The sequence below is a fragment of the Peromyscus eremicus genome, chromosome 8a (assembly GCF_949786415.1).
Source record: "Peromyscus eremicus chromosome 8a, PerEre_H2_v1, whole genome shotgun sequence".
Lineage (NCBI taxonomy): Eukaryota > Metazoa > Chordata > Mammalia > Rodentia > Cricetidae > Peromyscus > Peromyscus eremicus.
The window spans coordinates 96,754,116-96,764,307 of NC_081423.1; positions in this window are offsets into that span (position 1 = coordinate 96,754,116).

Here is a 10,192-nt window from a genome sequence, read left to right on the forward strand (position 1 = left end):
TGGAGACTTCTTTTCCCCATAGAAACTGTTCCCCAAATGACTTCTATTGATGAGATTGCCTTCGCCTCATGCACCATCCACTAACAGCCTGCAGCTTTGTCCATCTTGTCAATTCTTCCCGGAAGTGCCATGTCTTAGTGACTTTTCTATTGCTGTGATAAAACACCACACCAAGACAGGGGCAGTTTAGAAAAGAGAGAGTTTAATTTGGGATTTATAACTTCAGAGGGTTAGAGTTCATGATGGTACAACAAAGTCCAGGGTAACAGGAACAGCTGAGAGTTTAGATCTTGATCCTCAAGGAGAGAGAGAGAGAGAGAGAGAGAGAGAGAGAGAGAGAGACAGAGAGAGACAGAGAGAGACAGAGACAGACACAGAGACACAGAGACAGAGACAAAGACAGACAGACAGACATTGGAATGGCTTTTGAAACCTCAAAGCCTGCCCCCAGTGTTACATCTTTTCCAACAAGGCCACACCTCCTAATCCTTCCCAAACAGTTCCACCAGCAGGGGAACAAGTACTCAAACATAAGAGTCTACGGGGACCATTCTCATTAAAACCACCACACGTCATTAGTATCCAAAATGGACTTGAATCTCAGGGGCTGCAACCTTAAGTGATCTCATAGTCACTCGTGCCCTCAACAAATGATAGATTCTGATTGGACAGGTTTGGGTGGGTTCAGAAATCTGCAGTCTCGGTCTGGTGAGATGACCCAGTGAGCAAAGGTGCTTGCCACCAAGTCTGACAACTTGAATTGGATCCCCAGAACACATGTGGTAGAAGGAACAACGTCTGCAAGTTATCCTCTGACCTCCACACTTAAATACATATTAAGAAAAACTGGCTGGGTGGTGGCAGTGGCGGTGGGTCCTCTGTAAGAGCAGTTTGTGAGCTTTCTCTCTAGTATGAGAAGTCTATAGTCTTAATCAGCTCCTGGATGATAGGAGTGAGCCTTGTACTCCAAGGAACCATGTCTTTTTCATTGTTATTTTGAGACAGGGTCTCACTATGTAGCCCTGGCTGTCTTAGAATTCACTTTGTAGACAAGGCTAGCCTTGAACCCTTGAACTCACAGAGATCCACCAGCCTGTGCATCTGGAGTGCTGGGACTAAAGTCATGAGCCACTACATCCAGCCAAGAATGATGTGTGTAACTGGGATGATGTCAGAGCACTAGAGAGAACCCACAGAAGGGAACACCAGGGCGGGAGGCAGGAGACCCAACACACCAACCTCCTGTTCTTAAAAAACGTTTTAAAATTATATTAATTTATTGAGTGCATGTATGCGTGTGTGTGTGTGTGTGTGTGTGTGTGTGTGTGTGCACCTAAGCACACATGTGCATGTGCATGCTAGATCATATATGGAGGTCAGAGGACAACTTTCCAGAGTTGGTCCAGGTCCTCAGGCTTGGGGACAAACCAACACCCTTACCTACTGAGCCATCTCATGGGCCCAACTTCCTATTTAATCTTCTCCTTCACAGAGATAGAGGAAAGACCCACTTCTGGGGAGGAGCAGAGAGAAGGGGATTGGTGGCCGGGATGGGTTGAGAGCCCATCCAGTGTCACACTCTGATGGACAGAAAGCTCACAGAGCTGGCAGGATGGCAGAAAAGCCCAAAGTGCACACAGCTTGCTCATCTGTAAAATGGGTAGCAGCCCCTGCCTCTGGGGACTGCTGTGGAGGAGGTGTGGTAGAGTCACCTACCCAGGGAACCGCTGCCATCAGGAGCTCTGAGCTGGGCCTCATCTCCCCATCTGCAATACTGTGGGGAGGTAGCTGGGGAGGAACTGGGTCCCTCAGTGCACAAGTTCTTGGTGGATTGTGCTGCTTGGCTGACTTCTCCCAGCAGGCCTCAGTTGTGAACCCCTTCTCAATTTCCCCTTCTGGTCATCTGCTGCAGTCCCCAGTGTAGCTAGAGTTTTCCTGCCTGGCCCACAGTCAGGACAAATCTCTGACACCCGCCAGTCCCACAGCCACTCAAACCCGACCAAGTAAACACAGAGACTTATATTGGTTACAAACTGTATGGCCGTGGCAGGCTTCTTGCTAACTGTTCTTACAGCTTAAATTAATCCATTTTTATAAATCTATACCTTGCCACATGGCTCGTGGCTTACCGGGATCTTCACATGCGCCTTGTCATCATGGCAGCTGGCAGGTCTCTCCCACTCAGCCTTCCACTTCCCAGCTCTATTCTCCTCCTTGTCCCACCTATACTTCCTGCCTGGCCACGGGCCAATCAGTGATTTATTTATTGACCAATCAGCAACACATTTGACATACAGACCATCCCACAGCACCCCGGAGTGGCCCAACCGGCAGGACCACAGGCAGCATCTCGCTTTCTGTGTTTTGCCTGTCTCTCCTTCCTTGGCTCCCAGAGGTTCCCATCCGTTCTTCTTTACTTGACCTTACCTTTAAAAAAATGTGCTTTTTACTGTGTGAATGTTTGCCTGTATGTGTGTATTGGCACTGGGTGTATGCCTGGTGCTTGTGGAAGCCAGATGGGAATATGGGAAGATCCAATGAACTGGAGTCACAGATGGTTGCGAGTCACCGTGTGGTACTGAAAACAGAACCTTGGTCCTTTGTATGAGCAGCAAGTGCTCCTAACCATTGAGCTATCTCTCCACCCCCGACCTTTTTTTTTTTTTTTTGAGATTGGGTCTCATTGTGTGGTCTTGACTGGTTTGGAACTCTTAGGTTAATCAGGCTGGCCTTGAACTCACAGAGATCTGTCTGTCTTTGCCTCTGAGTTCTGGGGATTAATGCCCAACTTTGACTTTACTATTTCTTAAGGTCAGTCCTTTTGGGGTACGGATATCAAGCAGGCTCCCAGGGACTTGGTAGGCAAAAAATGGGGCCCAGATCATTGATTTTCAAAGCAAATTACACAATCAGTTCTGAAGCTGTATATACATGCAACACCCCCCCACATACCACAAACAAACAAACAAACAAACAAATAAATAAATAAATAAAAAATATTAAAGAGGCAAGGACCTTGGAGGAAATTGGTTACTGGATTTAACTGGGAGAGACTGCTTCAGAAGGCCCATGAATGGGTTAATTTTGTAAAACAGGGCAGGATGAGGATGAGGACATGTGAAACAGGAGGAAAAGGACTGTGGGCCCTGTGAGTGACAGCAAGAAAGATGGTTACCAAGCCCAGAGCTGATCACAGGCCGCCTGCTCCTGCCAGGTCCCACTTTATCAAGACCACAACTGCTATTAAGACCCTCAGACGTGCCATCAGTGGTTCCGAATTCGCATAATGCCTGAACTCTGCCTTATCATCAGCAGGGAGGAGACTGGCTGGAAACCAAAAGAGATGAAGTTTCATCGGCTGCCCAGCTCCATCACACTCCCAGAATAGCGCACCGGTTCCCGGCAGCCTGAGCTACACCGCAACTGGGCTTCCGGTGAAAGAGACAGTCAAGCCCCAGCAGCAGTGAGAACAGCTGGCCCCGGACATAGCCCAGAAGCCAGCTGGCTGGCCCCTCCCTGCCTTGTCCTGCCCTACCCTGCCCTGCCCTGCCCTGCCCTGGTGGAGGCACCGTCTCTGGTGAGTGCAGGCAAATGAGCCGACACCAGAGATCTGAGCTGAGCTGAAGAACATTAGGCAGCCTCAAATTCTAAATGAGAGGGTGGGCAGTGACTGGGTCTTTTAAAAATTTTTTATTGAGCCAGACATATTGGTGAGAGGCTGAGACAGGAGGATTGCCAGGAATTTGAGGCAATCCTGTACTACAGACTGAAACTCTGGCTAACCAACAACAGTTAACATAAGGGGCTGAAGCTGTGGCTTCCGTTGGTAGGGTGCTTGCTCGCTCGGCAGGCATGAAGCCCTGAATAAACCAGTCCTGGTAGAGCCCACCTGTAATCTCAGCTCACCGTAGGTAGGGACAGGAGGGTCAGAAGTTCAAGGTCATCCTTGGCTACACAGCCAATTCAAGGCCAAACTGGGTTACCTGAGACTCTGTCTTAAAAATCAATCAATCAAACAAACACAGTAAATAAATAAGGCTTTGTTTTGTGGAGCATGTTGGCAGTGGCTGGATCAGCCGTGTTGGTGGTGGCTGCAGAGGCAGGTGAAGGGCCAAAATGGCTGCAGGCTGTGTAGAGCCGAAGTGACCACTGGGGCCAATGGTCACCAGCAGGGAATGGAAACAGGCTGCAGCTGGCTTCTGAAGGTGAAAGGATGGCTAGGGAACGGAGGGCAGAGGGGCACACTGTGGGCTTGACAGCTGGTGTGCCCTGCAACCCTGATTTAACTTCCTTAGGCCCTTTCATCTACTAATTCCCGCTATAAATGTTAACTGAAGCCTGGCTATGGGCAAGGGAAAAGGGAAGCACAGAGACAATCCGGTGCACACCTTTCCCTCAAGTCTTACATGTTGGTTGAGGACACATGTACATAAATAATGATCCGTTAGGCAGAAAATGGTAAGTAAGGGTCGTGCAGGAGGTGGGTTGTGGGTATAGTACGATAGGGTAGAGTCCGAAGTGCTAAAATAAATACTTATAACTCATGGCTGTTTTTAGCCTCTATGAATCTGTTTATAAAAATCTATAAAATAGAGACAATAATATCTGCCTTGTGGAATCCTAGCTACCTTTAATAAATAATAACTGCCTTGTGGAATCCTATCTACCTTTAATAATACCTGTCTTATGAAATCCTATTTATCATTTGGATAGCTACAGGATTGTACGCATCATTTGTGTAAAAGACAGAACTGGTTTAATGCTATATAGAGGTAAACCATCCACAGGTACTGTATTATCAACTAGATTCCATCCCTGAGCCCATCAGCCCCGGAGCCAGGGAGCCAGGGCCCCACTTACTCGGTTTCTTGTAGACGCTAACCTCCCTGACCTCCATCCCTTTACAGAAGCCTAACAGCTTCCTACGGCCCTTGACAATCAATCCAATCAATCCACCGATAGCTAGTGCCTACATTTTAGATGGGTACCATCTTGTGCCAGGGGATGCTGGGAAAGAGAGCTTTGGAGTCTAGAATCCATCCCCAGCAGTGACTGTCAGAGAACCGGAGAGGCATAAGGTATCATTAACAATACAGCCAGGTGGAGGCAGAGATTCAGACCAGGATTCAGATACCTGGAGCGGTCATCTCAAAACAAGTTTAAAAATTAACAATGTAAAGAATAGAGTCAGGAGTAGTGATTCACATCTGTAATCTCAGGATTCTGGAGACAGAGAAAGTCAGGAGGGTCGAGAGTTCAAGACCATCCTTGCTTACTTAGAGAGTTTGTGGCCAGCCTGGCTAAGCCAAATCAACCAACCAACCAATTAAACAAACAAACACTGTAAATACTGAGCGATTCCTAGATATGTGCCAGGGAAGAGGACTCTAGTGTCACCAGAATTCTTTCCAGTAGGATCTCCACGGCTTCAAAGTGGGGATGGCTCCTGAGGGCCTGAGAGGAGGGGAAGGACATCCTGGATTGAGAATGGGGGCCAGTGGGAGTGAGCCCCAGGAAGGCCAGTGTGGGAGGCTGATTCGGACCTCTCTGCCTGGAGTGACTATTTCCTGTGAGAAAGAGGAAGGATCTTCCTTGCAGCCAGACCGGGCCAGAGGGACTGAAAGTGCAGATCCAAGAGTTTGGACTCTGACTTAGCAGCCATTATCTATCAGCTATGATCAGAACCAGTGAACGCCCCTCACTAGATGGTGCTTTGCAAGACGATGGAGAGGTCGTGAGCAGCTCGGTAGGTTTTGGGGGTTAGGGATCAGCCACAAAGTATGCTCCCCCTTGACAAAGGTTCAAATTGGGATGACACTGTCTAAGGTAGGGAGAGCAGAACGCATCATGGTCACATGTTTCTGTCCTGGTGTTTGGAAGAGCTGGGTGAGTGAAATGTCTTAAATGTTTAGACCTGGATTTGAAGCATGGGTCTTAGGATGTGCTAGGTCTGTTGATGAGGACTGGCCAGACCCATATGAAAATCTTAGAAAATCCAGTTCTTCCTTCCCAGGGGAGTTGGTTACTGCCCTTGAGTCACTGAGCTGTAGAAGGGGTGGGTGGGAAGTTGACCCAGGGTACAGGAGGCACAGGTTTCGTGGAAGGGTTCAGCATCAGGTGACATTCCAGCAGGCTCTACCCAAAGCCCGCTTCCGGGTACATTTCCTGAGAGATCAGCCATGGGCAGCCAGTAGTACGGAGTGAGTGTTTAACTCCTCTGGATCCTGGTTTCCTGCTTCTTAATGTGGCTGTCCTGGTATGAATCCTCTCAAAATAACCCAGCAGTCTCAGCTCACAGCAGGAAGTCCTGTGAGCTCCAGGGGAAAGGAGCCCTGTACTGCACCTGGGGCAGTAATGGCTACCACACAGGCCCAGAAGCCAAGAGAGGTAAGATACAAACTGTTTACCAGCAGCCCTGGGGCTCCCAGCCACCCCCACTTCTCCACATAAGTTCCAGGCTCCACCCTCAGCTCAGTGTGGGATAGCCTGTCTGCCTTTCTCCCCCTACACCTGACCCCTTCCTTTTTCTTTCCTTCTTTCTTGGGGGTGAGTGGATAAGACCCGGCCTCATGAAGCCCAGGCTAGCCTCCAATTCAATATATAGTCAAGAAAGAACTCATGATCTCCTGTCTCTCTGTCTCTCTGGTGCTTGGATTACAGGATGTGCCATCATGCCTGACTCTGAGGGATTCTTTTTAATCCATCAGGGCCCTTGATCTCTAAGTCAGGGCTGGCCTCCCTGGCTCCCTTGAGAGATTCCACACGTTGTGGTCCAGGATCCCTGCTCCTGGGATACTAAAACTTCCTTCTTAGGAATGGGTGTAACCTGTAGCACATGGGTTGACTATACCCAAAATGGGGTCACCAGGTTTCTACCCTGGCTTTTTTTTTTTTTTTTTTTTTTTTTTTTTTTTTTTTTTGAGACAGTTTTGAGACAAGGTTTCTCTGTGTAGCCTTGGCTGTCCTGGAACAAGTTCTATAGATCAGGCTGGCTTCGAGCTCAGAGATCCACCTGCCTCTGCCTCCCAAATGCTGGGATTAAAGGTGTGCACCAACAGTGCTCTTAATTGCTGAACCATCTCGAGCCCCTTTCTGATGCAGGCCTGTTGGTTCACACCTTTAATCTCAGCACTTGGGAGGCAGAGGCAGGCGGGTCTCTGTGAGTTTGAGGCCAGCCTGGTCTACAGAGTGAGCTCCAGGACAGCCAGAGCCACACAGATAAACCCTGCCTCAAAACAACAAAAAGTCCTTTCTAGGGGAAATGAGGAAGGCTTCTCAGAGGTAGGAACATTGATGCAGGGAGGAGTTTTAAAAACTTTTGTTCAGACAGAGATGGGGTAGAAGAGACGAAGCTTGAAGACAAAAAGACCAGCACAGACCAGAGCTCAGCAGGACACAGACTGGCAGGCCTTCTCTAGTGATGGTGAATGGAACTGAAAGGACGCTGGAGAAGCAACTTCTTCCAGTGTGTGGTTCGAACAATTAGCTGCCTTTTTGTGGAGAGATCTGTGGCTCCAAGGGCTGGACCATCATCACACAGGGAAGAAGAGTCTGGCCTCAGACCCATCTGTAAGTGCCAGGCGCGTGGGGGGAACATTCTAGACATGTTGTATTTGGAGGGTGGTGTTATCACACATTTTACCAAAGAGGAAAGTGAGGGGCCAGAGAGTCACACAGCTTCTAAGACTCTGAGATTGAGGGCCCTCTGGCAGCTCAAAGATAGGCCAAGTGAACAAAGATGGCGTCAGTCTGCCTTTCAGCAGGAACTCGAGTATCTAGAGAGAAAAGAAGGTGAGGACAGCGCTGTGCTCCCTGCCAACCTCACAACTCCAGGCTGTGCTCCCTGCCAACCTCACAACTCCTCCAGGAGTGCTTTCGGGAGCAGGTGGGCAGTTCCTGCAACGGGCCATTTCTGACGGCTGTTACATTTTGTGAAAATAGAGGAGATATTGGGTTAAATCAGGGAGAGAGAGACATTAGGGGACACAGCCGTCCCTGTGGCTGGGTCAGAGAGCTGCTGAGGGTCTAAGGAACTTTTAAGTACTTCCAGTCTCAAGGGGCAGCCCACAGCAGGACTGACTCACTGGCAGGGTTCCCGACTCTTTCTCTTAAGACCTAAGCAGAGCGCAATAGGAATCTTGGAGAACCAGAGGTGGGAATCATCTGCCCAGAGGGACTTGCTTTGTCCTTTGAAGGCAGATCTTGTTCCAGAAGGGTGCTTGGGTGAACAGGGAAGAGCACAGAGTTCTCAGATACTGGCCTCATTTCTACTGCCCGACAGCTGCCTCACAAGGCTGGCTGAGGGCAGGGCTCAGCCACTGCAGAGGCCAGTCCCTTTTTAAATGACTCCCAGTGGGTGACCAGACTCTAGATACCCCAACCCAGTGGGGGGGAGGGCTAAGAGTGGTGGCTTTGTTTTGAGGCAGAATCTTGTGTAGTCCAGGGTGGTCTTGGGATGACCTTGAGTTCCTGATCCTCCTGCCTCTACCTCCCAAGTGTTAGATTTACAGGTGTGAGCCACTAAGCTTGGCAAAAATAGTCACAGGAGGCTGTAGGGAAAAGAGAAGAGAGAAGGAAAATTGAGATGGTTTGCAGGGTCCTGCCACCAGTCTTGGACCACTTCCTTTCCTTGGCTCCCTGCCCCCCACCGGCTCCCTTAACTGGCATCTCACATATGCCAATGAGCCATCCCAGCCGATTTAGACATCAGTCGCCTAGTTAATGAAAAGCAGGCAGAGGCCAGGGCGACTCATTCCGCTCACTTAGGTCTAAGCAGTATGTCTGCCTTTCTAGCTAGCGTGGACACCAACTGCCTGCGCCATTCAAGCCTTAACACCTGAGCACTCACTGGATCCCTAACCTTGGGGTGGGAGGTGAACTTGGGAGTGGGAGAAGGTACCCCTGCAGCAGCCACCCACTGAAATAGTTCAGGCTTTGCCACATTCCCCAGACCGGCCAGAAACGGCAAGGCACAGAAAAGGATTCAGGGTTCTAGAAATCCTGGGCCCCACAGTCCCCACCGCCCCCTCCTAAGCAAACATTCCTCCCAGAGTCAGAAAAGAGCAGAGCTGTGTGAGAGGGGAGGAACCGGCCTGAGGTTTATCGCTCCGGCAACTCCGGGTGATTCATTGAGTTTAGACTCCAGGTTGTCATAGATGGAGGCACGCAAACACACAGCCAGCAGGGAGGTACGGGTCACCAGCTCCCTGCCCTCCTCTACCTGGCTATCCCCTCGCCTGTGACCAGCTGCCTCCCCTCCCCCTCGAGGGCGCTCAGGGTTGAGCAAACACGCCCTGCCGCCTGCCCTGCCACCGGCTGGCTCCGACCGCGCTCCTGGCGATCCCCCAGGCAACTCGGCATCACGAGAACCCGCACCCTGAGACCCGACGCCCTGCCCTCTCCAGCGTCCCCAGGGCCCCTGTCAGGCCCAACAACCTCTTGCTCTTGCGATTTGTCCCTTCCGGGGATACAGCGCAATCCAATCAGACCCACTCAGTGCTCCAAGGACAGCGCAGCCCACTCCCGAGGGATCTCAAGCCCCAGGGAAAGTGGCCGGAAAAAAAAAAAAAAATCTCTTGTTTACTGGACCAGAGAAGCCTCTGCTGGGATTCGCTTCCCTATTTCTGTGGTTTCTTTTCAGCAGATTCCTGGGGCTGGAGAAGAAAGGGTGGTAACTGGTGGATCCACCCCAGCAGGGAGTGGGGGTGGGGTTCAGGGGAATCCGAATTCGTGGAAAGGTCCCCAGACTTCAGGAGTGGCCGGACTCGAGTCAGGAACAATGTGGTCAGGAGCGCAGGGACCGCAGGGATAGCGTTGAACACTGTACCTCGGGAACAAAACTGAGAAGGCTAATTAGGACAGGTCACCACAGGGAACCGGGACGCGGGGAGGGGAACCCGCGATGAGAGAAACTCGGGCGCGGGGTAGTCAGGCCGACGAAGATGCTGGCCAATAACTCGCCGGGGTTCTGGGCTCAGTCCACAGAGTTAGGGGCGTACGCCGTGGCATTCCTCATGATCTTGGAGACTGGGCTCTCCCGGGAGGATCACGCATGAAAGAGGGGGGCGCTCAGTGTGTGCTGTGTCCACGTGTGCAAGCTCGAGAGGGGAGAGGGCGCGGAAGGCGTGACAAAGACAGACTTTACGTCTGAATGTGCGTCTCGCTCCAGCGGGGAGCAGCGAACTGTGCCAGG